The sequence below is a fragment of the Nicotiana tomentosiformis genome, chromosome 2 (genome assembly GCF_000390325.3).
Source record: "Nicotiana tomentosiformis chromosome 2, ASM39032v3, whole genome shotgun sequence".
Classification (NCBI taxonomy): Eukaryota; Viridiplantae; Streptophyta; class Magnoliopsida; order Solanales; family Solanaceae; genus Nicotiana; species Nicotiana tomentosiformis.
In genome coordinates this window covers 97158406-97171051 of record NC_090813.1, presented here as the reverse complement: position 1 = coordinate 97171051, position 12646 = coordinate 97158406, and the positions used below count along the sequence as shown (strand labels likewise).

The 12646-nt window shown below is 33.7% G+C and overlaps 1 long non-coding RNA gene across 4 annotated transcripts; it reads right to left on the bottom strand.

Moving 5' to 3' along the window:
• Positions 1 to 8162: 8162 nt before the first annotated feature.
• On the bottom strand, positions 8163 to 11423 carry LOC104097388 (uncharacterized). Of its 4 annotated transcripts, XR_011414113.1 has the most exons (5): positions 10907 to 11049; positions 10531 to 10592; positions 8753 to 9528; positions 8534 to 8613; positions 8163 to 8418 (listed from the first exon to the last, which is right to left on the bottom strand). It is a non-coding gene; the product is annotated as an uncharacterized lncRNA (long non-coding RNA). The 4 variants fall into 4 exon arrangements; XR_011414115.1 differs by lacking the exon at positions 10907 to 11049 and adding an exon at positions 11056 to 11423 and having other exon boundaries at positions 8534 to 9528; XR_011414112.1 differs by having other exon boundaries at positions 8534 to 9528.
• Positions 11424 to 12646: the final 1223 nt, after the last annotated feature.

Genomic DNA, 12646 nt, shown 5'->3' with positions numbered 1-12646 from the left:
AACTCTTTAAGAGCTACAAGAAGAGCAATTATATATATACCCACCAAAAACTTTTCCTCTTCCAATATGGGACAATATCTCATTGTCAAGAGGGGAAAACATAAAATTTTACTCAAAAATTTTATTTTTTCCTCCATTTCCCATTCACCCTCATTTTAAGACTATTTCATCTTAAATAAAAAACCTCAACAAGCCCCCACATGAATGGGGAATGGCTATATCACGGAAGTATGCATGAAAAAACTGTATAATTTGCAAATAATGATTAATCGCATCTGGATAAGTAGGTTTCCCTTTGAACTTTCCGTAGTGAACTTATGTCGGATATACTCGGTCAATCGGTAGATTTGATATCTTTGAACCGTCGATCTTTGGTGTATACCTAGACAACCATAAGTCACAAAATCAACCCTTAACCGTCTTTGGTTCTCATTGTTGTGTTCGTTTCAGCCATGAACACCGCGTGGTTTCATAAGTGTGTAGAGAACTGGCCTTACAAAGTTCTCCTTGAAGAGGCTAACACTTCACACTTACATAGGTGATTCCTAAACGTGTCATCTTGTAGATACACTATTTGATATACCCCGTATCAAATTTAGAAATCATTAAAAAGCCTTAATGTTTTATCCTTGGTACTGAACATTGTCTCATCACGAGAACATACTAAACTTTTATTTGACAATGTTGAACCGTCATTAATAACTTTGTTGGATCTCCTTGAACCTAGATCTTGGGATCTCCAGTCTTCTAGGTAGAGTTACCGCCACAATGACTTGTTCTTGGCCATAGCCCCATTCCCCTTGATGATTTCTCAACTACCTCTCTAGTTAGGCCTTTTGTAAGTGGATCCGACACATTATCACTTAACTTTACATAGTCAATCGTGATAATTCCTCTAGAGAGTAATTGCCTAACGGTTTTATGTCTTCGTCGTATATGACGAGATTTACCGTTATACATAACACTCCCAGCCCTTCCAATTGCCGCTTGACTATCACAATGTATGCATATTGGTGCCAACGGTTTGGGCCAAAATGGAATGTCTTCCAAGAAATTCCGGAGCCATTCAGCTTCTTCACCGACTTTATCTAAGGCTATGAATTCAGCCTCCATTGTAGAGCGGGCAATACATGTTTGTTTGGACGACTTCCAAGATACCGCTCCTCCACCAATAGTGAATACATATCCACTCGTGGACTTAGAATAAGTTGAACTGGTGATCCAATTTGCATCACAGTATCCCTCAATCACCGCAGGGAAATTACTGTAGTGCAATTCAAAGTTCTGGGTATGTTCTAAATATCCCAAAACTCGTTTCATTGCCATCCAATGAGATTGGCCTGGATTGCTCGTATATCGACTCAGTTTACTTATAGCACAAGCTATATCTGGTCGTGTACAATTCATGATATACATTAAGCATCCCAACACACGAGCATAATCCAATTGTGATATGCTTTGGCCTTTATTCTTTGCTAATGCAAGATTCACGTCAATTGGAGTCTTTGCAACTTTAAAGCCCAAGTGCTTGAATTTTTCAAGTACTGTCTTAATATAATGAGATTGTGACAATGCCAGACCTTGAGGAGTCTTATGGATCTTAATTCCCAGAATTAAATCAGCAACTCCCAAGTCTTTCATATCAAACTTGCTATTGAGCATACGCTTAGTAGCATTTATGTTGGCAATGTCATTACTCATTATCAGCATATCATCCACATATAGGCAAACAATGACTATGTGATTTGGAACATTTTTAATGTACACACATTTATCACATTCATTTATCTTAAAACCATTTGACAGCATTGTTTGGTCAAATTTCGCATGCCATTGTTTGGGTGCTTGTTTTAGTCCGTAAAGAGACTTAACAAGTCTACATACCTTATTTTCTTTACCTGGAACCACAAACCCTTCAGGTTGTTCCATATAAATTTCTTCCTCCAACTCTCCATTTAAGAAGGCCGTCTTAACATCCATTTGATGAATTTCAAGACCATACACTGCAGCTAATGTTACTAACATCCGTATGGACGTAATTCTTATAACTGGAGAGTATGTATCAAAGTAGTCTAGACCTTCTTGTTGTCTATACCCTTTGACTACGAGTCTTGCCTTGAATTTATCAATAGTGCCATCATCTTTGATTTTTCTCTTAAAAATCCATTTAGAACCCAAAGGTTTATTTCCCGGAGGAAGATCAACCAATTCCCATGCATGGTTGTTCAATATGGATTCTATTTCACTATTGACTGCCTCTTTCCAAAACAATGATTCGGAAGAAGTCATAGCTTCTTTAAATGTTTGAGGCTCATTCTCCAATAAGAAAGTCACAAAATCTGGTCCAAATGAAGTAGACATTCTTTGACGTTTACTACATCTTGGATCCTCCTGATTACATATACTTTCTTTTGTTTCTTCCCGAGGTCGTTTAGATCCTTCACCAAACTACTCACATTCCTTTTTATACGGATATATATTTTCAAAGAACTCAGCATTATCTGATTCTATAACCGTATTATTATGAATGTCGGGATTTTCTAATTTATGAACCAGAAATCGATATGCTTTACTATTTGTCGCATATCCTATGAAAACACAATCAACGGTTTTCGGTCCTATCTTTACCCTTTTGGGTTTAGGAACTTGCATTTTTGCCAAACACCCCCACACTTTAAAATAATTTAAGTTGGGCTTCCTTCATTTTCATTTTTCATATGGAATGGATTGTGTTTTGCTATGGGGCACTTTTGCCAAACACCCCCCAAATTTCTGTTTTTTTTTTGCCCAGTTAACATAGTTCCACCCCACTGCTCCTCACCCCGAACAATTTTTTTTTTTAACTTTTTTTTTTGTAATTTCAAATTTCTATTTTTTCGTTTTTCTGCACCCCGCCGCCGCCCCTGCCCCCTCCTGCGGGAAAAAAATATTTTTTTTTATATATATTTTTAGTTTTAGTTTTTTCATCTTTCAGCTTGTTGGTTCGAAAGTTTATGACTTCATGTTTATTGTATTCAAATTATTTATGAATACTCTTGGGAAGTTATTTTCCTTAATCTGCATACCAAACATCGGAAAATAAATAAGATTACTACTTGTTTTTCAAGAAAATATTTTCCACAAAAAAATATTTTCCGTTATACCTAACACACCCTAAGTGTTCCATTTTAGAAAATTTAAGCATGAGAAATATTGACACTCCATTGAATCAAGCCAAAGTATCTGCTACCTCAATAGACAAATTAAATACGATTTTGTTATAAAATAAAGACTATAAAGTAAAGAAACCGAAGACAAGTATAGAGGGAGATTGATATTTTTATTCAACTTCAAACTGTTGTACATAATGAACTGAAAACTTCTCTATTTATAGAAGAAAGGAAGCATCTGCAAGGCTTTTCTTTAGCTGCTTGTAAGTTGTCTGCATGAGCTGCTTGCAACCTGCCTGTTTAATAAGAAACTGCTGCAAATTATTTCATTGAGCTGCTTGCAACCTGCCTGCATCAGCTCCTTGCAACCTGCATGCATCAGCTGCTTGTAGATAAACTTCAACAGATTACTAAATGGATAATCTTTTTCAGGAAGATTATCTATAGTGGAGTAATAAATTGACATCCACAATAATTATTTTCATAACACTCCCCCTTGGATGTTCATTAAAAGGTATTGTGCCTCGTTAAAACCTTACTAGGAAAAATCCAGTGGAAAAAATCCTAGTGAAGGAAAAAGAGTACACATATTTAGTAATACGCATTTCTAGCAGCCTCATTATAAACCTTATAAGGAAAACCCTGTGGGAAAAAACCTTAGTAAGGAAAAAAGAGTACATCGCGTATTTTACTCCCCCTGATGAAAACTTTGTTTCAAATATTTGAGTCTCCGCATTCCAATATTGTATACCATCTTCTCAAAAGTTGAAGTTGGCAAAGATTTAGTGAATAAACCTGTCGGATTGTCACTTGAACGGATTTGTTGCACATCAATGTCACCATTTTTCTGAAGATCGTGTGTGTAGAATAATTTTGGTGAAATGTGCTTCGTTCTATATCCTTTTATAAATTCTCCCTTCAATTAGGTTATGCATGCAACATTGTCTTCGTATAAAATTGTGGATCTTTTATCACAGTCCAAACCACATTTTTCTTGAATAAAATGAATCACTGATCTCAACCATACGCATTCCCTACTTGTTTCATGAATAGCTATTATCTCAGCATGATTTGAAGAAGTAGCAACAATTGACTGCTTTGTGGAGCGCCATGATATGACAGTACCTCCACATGTAAACATGTACCCGATTTGAGATCGAGCTTTATGGGGATCGGATAAATAACCTGCATCTACATAACCAACAAGATCTGCACTACCTTTGTTAGCATAAAATAAACCCATATCAAGAGTTCCCTTTAAATATCGCAAAATATGCTTAATCCTATTCCAATCTCTCCGAGTAGGAGAAGAGCTATATCTTGCTAGTAAATTAACAGAAAATGCTATGCCAGGCCTTATAGCATTAGCAAGATACAGTAGTGCACCAATTGCACTAAGATAGGGTACTTCAGGACCAAGGAGTTCCTCATCCTCTTCTGGAGGTCAGAACAAATCTTTATTCACTTCAAGTGATCGAACAACCATTAGTGTACTCAATTGGTGCGCTTCGTCCATGTAAAAGCGTTTTAAAACCTTTTCTGTATAGACAGATTGATGGATAAAGATCTCGTCTGCTAAATATTCAATTTGCAGACTAAGACAAAGTTTTTCCCTTTGGAGCTCTTCTGGAGTTCCTATGATATTTATGCCATTAACATAAACGCACAAGTATAACAAACTATGATGTTGTTTTCTTTGTAAAAATGCATGGACAAATGCCTTCATTTACATAACCTTCATTATCAATTCATTGAGGCGATTATATCACATGCGCCCAGATTGATTTAAACCGTACAAAGATCTTTGTACTCTGATTGAATGCATTTCACGATTCTTTGAACTATATGCTTCAGGCATTTTAAATCCTTCAGGGATCTTCATATAGACTTAATCAAATGAATCATATAGGTTATGCCTTGCATTTAGATGGCATGACATCTTCAGGTGTCTGGACTACATGTCTGATCCTCACAATCTTTTACAATATTGTGAACTATATTGTATCAAATATATCATCGACGATCATTTCGTATCAGTTCGCAAGCGACATAACTTGTTGAGATCTTATCACTTTCTTTATTTTCAGGTACCTGAACTCCTTCCGGAGTTTCATGAAATGTTATGTCGTGAGCACTTCCAGAGCTTATTTCCTCCTTATTATGATCATTTTGATCATTTGCTCCTATTCTTTTCAAGGATTGTTACCTTTGGAACCGATTGGTCTACCACGCTTCATGCGTACAATAAACTTTATCCTTCAGGGACTTTAATTTTAATAGGAGCATTTGCAGCTGAAATATGATATTTAATTTTTGGATCAGCAAATGCTTCTGGCATTTGACTTGAATTATCTTCTAAGCGAGGATCATATTAATGATAATTCGATTCATATAGCATATTTTCCAACTACTTTATTTCATCCCCCAAATGTTAGAAAAACTAACACATATCCCCAATCTTCTTTGGGGAACCTATCTTTGTGCATTGTGGTAGAGAAATTAATCATATACCACACATTAAAAGTTATTAGATAGTAAAAATATTTGGTTTCTGATCCTAAATCAATTGTGAGGGGAGAACTTATAATATTTTGTTGGTCTGATGCATACAAGTGCTAATGTATGCAATTTAGAAAATCTTAGACCAATACATGAGGCTTTGTTCTCATAAGCAATAGTTTAGCCATTAATAAGAGGTATTCGATGCTAAACTAGCTTTGATATAAACCAGTATCATCAAGATGAACTATCTTGATTTCATAATCTGAAAATTATACTCTTAATTAAGAAAGACAATTTCAAATGCCAAACTACAAGTTGACAATAAACATACATGTAACCATCTTATATATGCATCTATAAGTGGTTCACATGATAGGTGAATGGTACCATATTCACCTTTTATATATTTCAGAATTCGGAGATTTTAGTCCCAACTTTAGCTGGTATAATCAAGTTATTATGAGAACAAACAACACAAGAGAATTCTTGAAGAATCTTCTAGTTCTTCAGTATATGCTTATTTGAATTCTCAAATAGCTCATTTAAAAATGACAAATGAAAACTTCAAGTTTATCATGGCATGTGCTATCTCTAAGTAAACTTCTGATTTACTATGGCATAAACTTTTGCATCAGTAAACTTCTTATTTACTGTGGCTACTTTTGTATCAGTAAATTTCTTATTTACTGTGACTGCTTTTGCATTAGTAAACTTCTTGTATACTGTGATACATGATGTAGTACAAATTTGAAGAATAAGGTAGGTAACTTCTCACATACATATTTGCCCCATATGATTGTGGAAACATGAAGATTTTCATTCTTTCAATCATTTGTAGTCTCAGTATGATAGTCATATGTATTAGTAAACTTCGGGTTTACTACAACATATATTTTGACCATAATCATATAATTTGAATGACATATTTGTATATAAGCTCTTCGAGAACCTTCATTTATTATCCGCAGTCTAATATTTATCGGACACTACTGGTGTCATGTGTCTTCTAGACAAACAATTAGCTCTTCAGGAGCTTTTGTTGTACTACCAAATATTGCTCAAATACTTCTGGTGTCATGAGAGAAAATTATAATCAAATGAACAATATAAAGCTAATTCTAAAATTATAAATGACGAAAATTAAGAATTTTAATATTCCTACCACTAACTTTGTGACAAATATCTCATTCAAAGAGAAATATCATTATCATCTGAATATTTTATATCAATACGGCAACCACATAGTCATTGCATCTTTTAAGGAAAGATACACGAGTTGTTATTTCCTTCGGGGAACTCAATAACTAACCATAATATATTAATGTGGGTGTAGTAGAAAGCATTCTACAAGAATGTTTTTGCCTTAGAATGATACTTAATAAAAATATCCAAGATGTTTTACGTACAACAGGTACGTGCGGCAATGATCTTTATACCACAAAAATAATATTTATATCCTCTATTATTCTACCTCTTTAGGAGGTGAGTTGTGGTATTTCTTCATTCACTCTAGGCAATGAAAATGTGCTTCAAAACTAACTTTGAATAACTCATTATTTTGTTTTAGCACAGAAAGACACTGCTTCAAAATATTTTCCTACTTCAGGAGAAAATTTAAATTGTGTTACTTCTTCAGGAGCAAATTTAAAATACGAAATATTGAGTATATATTCTCTCAATCATATTAACTCTTCTGGAGGTGAATTGTAATATATTTACAACAAGAGCACGTTCATATTTACGACTTTATTAATATTATCACATTCACTTCAAGGAATGGATTAATATTTATCAAAAATTCTCATTCTTCAGAAAATCGAATATAATTATCTTAACGCGCATTAATCACATCAATTGTGATGCTTCAACCTCTTTTAAAATATTTACTACTTCAGGAGCAAATCGAGGTGTGCATGTAATATAGAGAATATTTTTCTAGCTTATCTTTAATTTTAACCATAGAAAGCCTAAATTATCACTTCTGGTGGTCATAGGCATATACCACTTCTGATGATTAACAAAATTTAGTTACAATGAGATATACGAAACATAACCACTTCTGGTGGTTGTATATTTCTTGCAAACTCTGCTGGAGTTTAAGTGGATCTAACAATATTATCCACTTTGTAATCCTTTATTAAGATAATTAGGATGAAAACAAATACCAAAACAGGTACTATATACGTAACATATAACCAAGCAAGCGATGATAATGATATTAAAATATAAGTAAAAGGCTCAAATTAAATTACGCAAATTTGACCACACCAGATGTAAGTGATATCTATATCACTACTGCCAAGAAGAAAAACTCACCACCTCAAGGATATAATCTATCTTATGATGCTCGTTATAAATAAGATCTAACCACAGACATAAGAGTGTTGCCTTATATCGGAGACGAACACTGAAATAGAAATTAAATTCGAAGTAAGTGCTCAAAATGGCAGAGTCTCGTGCTGATAACGTGTTATGAAATAAAGACTATAAAGTAAAGAAACCGAAGACAAGTATAGAGGGAGATTGATATTTTTATTCAACTTCAAACTGTTGTACATAATGAACTGAAAATTTCTCTATTTATAGAAGAAAGGAAGCAACTGCGAGACTTTTTAGGAAGCAGCTGCAAGGCTTTTCTTTAGCTGCTTGTAAATTGTCTGCATGAGCTGCTTGTAACCTGCTTGTTTAATAAGAAGCTGCTGCAAATCATTTTATTGAGCTGCTTGCAACCTGCCTGCATCAGCTGCTTGCAATCTGCATGCATCAGCTGCTTGTAGATAAACTTCAACAGAGTACTAAATGGATAATCTTCTTCAGAAAAATTATTTATAGCGGAGTTATAAATAAACATCCACAATAATTATTTTCATAACAGATTTTACCTATTCATCAAAATCATAACTTTGTCTCTTGCCTTTAAAATTAATTCAATATAAAAGTAAATAGCCATTCCATGTAGAACCTACAAATGGGCGGAAAAAGGAGAGTCAGCAACTAAATTCTTTGCTGGTTCAAATTTATCCTACAATAGATAGATAGGAACGAAGATAAAATTTCTAGTATGCAACAAAATATTGCACACAATCTGAGAAAAAACTTGCCTGTATACAATGTATGGAGCATCCAATGTATAGGAGGAAACCAAAAAGAACAAAATTTGGAATTCCACCATTTTTCCGGTGAGAGATATTAGTCTACTTTCTTATCCCAGATACTAAGATCAGAATGAAAAACCAAAGAAAGAAAAACTCTAAAACATTCAAATGACAGAACATCATACATACATGTAAATTGAAGTAAAAAAGAAGATTTGGCAAAAAATAGGAGTAGTAACTTACCTGAAAATTGAAAGAGTAATCTGAAAAGACAGAAATTAACTCGAAAAGGAATGGAATGGAACCTGAAAAGTAGAATGGAGGAAGCTTTGCGGTGGCTATGTGCTGGCTGTAGGCACGAAAGCCACCTAGAAATGTATACATCAGCTAATATATAAATTGACTAAATTGCGATCGATAAATATATAAATGACCTAAAAGCACACACGTCGAACTAAGAATCTTTTTCATGCTTTTATATAGTAGAAATGTAGTAGCTGACAAAGGACACACATCAACTTTTACTTTGCAAACAGAATTTGTAAAAATCTAAGAACCCTCATTCACTAGAATATCCCAGCACAAATTAACATGAACAAATTGAATCACTTTGTAAAAGCAGGAAAAATAAATTTCACCTTCTTTTCCTTCATCCTCGTCTTCTTCATCTTCTTAATCCGCATCTTCTTCTATAACATCTTTTATATTTTCAGATTGAATCTCCTTCAGCAGCCTCACCAGTAAACCATACATGAGGAGTTATTTTGTCCCGAATTGTTGAGCTACACAAGGAAGAACAAAATATATATAACATCATATTCACTCTTCTAATCCAAACAACAGCAATTTATAACCCACAATACAAAATAGAATTTGTTGGAACAAAATATCAAAGTAAAAGTTGATTCTGGCTCTCTTCAAACTGCGATAATATATTTGACACATACAGTTACCACATAAAATAAAAATATTTAGTTTATTTATCAAAAAGAATAAAGTCGAAGTTGTGGAACCTACAGTGTTGTCATCATGGAAGATGTTATCGAAAAAGATGAGGATTATGGGTTTCAATAAATCACTCAATAATTTTAGTGGACATTTTCTTTCTTTCCATGTACAATAAATTTTGCATTTTATGGGATGTTATTTATGATGCTTCCTCTATGTTGGTATATTCTGTATAGCATTTTATATTGAGGCACTTTCTAATGAGAGAACCTTCAATTTTCAAACTACACGGCCCCATGTAAATGTTGTGTTGCATCTAGTTATAAATTCCACAAAAGTGTATATTTCCTAGATTCACTTAAATGTTGATAATATAATTTACCATCATCTTCTTGTCATGGTGCCAGAGGCATATCCAAGGAGAAGACTAATCTTTCTAAATCATATATCACAGTGTTATATTTCCTCAAAATTATTTAAATATATGTGCGTGAACCCGTGCTCAAAGACTATTATGGTGTAATTATTATTGGGGGCACATCTACAATTGAAATTGGCAGTTTAGATCCCACCCTAAATGGTATTATTTTTCGGCATGAAGTATTGATATATAGGTGAAAATTACTAAAATTTCAAAAAGAATATAATTTTGAACCTATAATTTTAAAAGTATAGTAGGTCATGGTAAGAGACTAAAGTTAGACAAGTTAAATATAAATTCTAGATACATCTATTTACAATAGTGCACCCACCCTCTCGAAAACCAGTATCCGCCTCAGCATTGTGCTGATCAGACTTCTTTTTTTCAAGGCACTTCCAGCAAAGGAGGGAGTTACCTCATTTACAAGGATCATTTCTGCTAGCATCGTTGAACAAATATTTTGTTGCTTTAACAATTCTGCAATGTACCACAAGGAAAAAATTAAAACAACTTAAAACAAAAACACAACAAATTGTGTCACAACCGTAGGAAGGAACCATAGGTCAAAGAGAAAAGAGGGTGCCCAACGATGCAAGTCTTCTGGTTTTTTTATTTGCTAAATAGATTTTGCATTTTTCTTTATCCATGTCTACCAATTTCATCCTTAATAGGCATTTCAAAAAACCTATTCATCCTAAAAAAACATAGCAACAATTGACAATTTGATATTCATGCACAAACTTTTAGATACTCAACCAAATTGAGAAAGAAAAAATCAGAATAAAACTGACCAGAATCAAAAATCATAGAAGACATCGACAAACTGGAGTCAAGATGGAAAATTTTGATACGATCTCAAAAGCTAAGGCCGAAAATCGGAAAAACAAAGAAATAACATATTTGGGATTTCTTTGAAGACTAAGCGAAAACGAAGATAAACCTGTAATGGGGCACTGGAAAAGAAAACAAACCCAAATTGACGTCCATTAGAAATTAAAAAAAGGCGGAGTAGATGGTCTTTATTCCACACGTTCTGCTTATGAGGCTATCATTCACACAAATGCTGGTCATTCTTGAAATAACACATGTTTTAGATGGATTTGGTTACTCAAAACCCCAAATAAAATTAAGTTTTTTCTATGGATTTGTTATCATAATAGATTACCATCAAACAACTATGAATCTCCACTCTATTGGAAGGTGACAATCCCTTACTGTAAGAATTAATGCTTCTTGGTTTGTACTAATGCCAGGCTTTTTTGTTCCCAGTTGGGTATTGATATTATTATAAACATTGCTGACTTCAGCTAATAATCCTAACCTGGCGACATTTGTTCCTTTTTTGCTTATGAAATATATGGATTAGTCGCAACCACAACTTGCATAATAATGCAAAATTACCTATTGTAGATATTATAGTTAGAACTTGTTTGGTCTTGATAGTTATGAATTAAAGAACAATAAAAAGAGTATCTCGAAAGGCAAGAATCCGAGTACATTTTTTTCGTGTATATTCATATTAGCTAAATTTGAATTCAAAGTATTACTTGATTTAAACAATAATGAGATTCTTTAATTAATTAAAAATGTCAAACAATATTGAATAAAGGCCAAATACCTATACGACCCCTTAAACTTGACTCCAATTTTTATTTTAACACATCAATTTAAGTCAATACCTATGGAACACTCCAACTCCCATAATAGTGTGTCTATTAAACACCTCATATAATATACTTAAGTAAGTCCAGCCGATGACATGGCAAAACGCACGAAGCACAAAATGCCACATGACTTTTGAATTTAAAAAAGACCTTAGAGAAAATAAAAAATCAAAACAAAACAAAAGGAAAAAAACAAGAAAACTAAATATCTTCCACAAACCCATTACAGCCCTGTAAGTCTCCAACCATAACCTTCAATATTCTACCAACATCATCTTCCAAGAAAGCTCTTCCTCTTGCCAGACCCACCTTAATCTTCCCTTTCCCTGACACACACAACTATCAGATCCTCCTACTAATACAATAAATAACTATTTTTCAATTTAACCATAAACGGATAAATAGAAATATGAGGAATAAATTGAAAATTGATAAGAAGAAATGCTATTATCTTCAATAAAAAAGTTTTGCGCCAAATCTTACGGACAAGGCCACAAGGATTATGAAAAAGAATGGATGATAATTGTGAAAATTAAAGAAAATGGCAGTTAAATTTTTAGAACTCGCCGGAATTTTCATTACGGGCGAACACTGATTTGGCTGCCGATGTTATGTTCATGTAATCCCTGGGTAGTTTTTTTCTAGTATATTTATTATTTTTTTGTTCGATTAAAAAATTATAATTGATTAGTGGATAATTTAATGAGTAAAGGTGGTAGCAGTGATGGTAGGGAGAGAACAGGGTGAAAGAGAAGACTGAGTTGTGGCGCAGAGATGAGGAGCAGGGGGGAAGAGAAAGCTGGGTTGGTGGCGGCGAGATGAGGAAAGAGAGAGAAAGAGAAGATGTGATTTTTTTGTTGTTGAAAA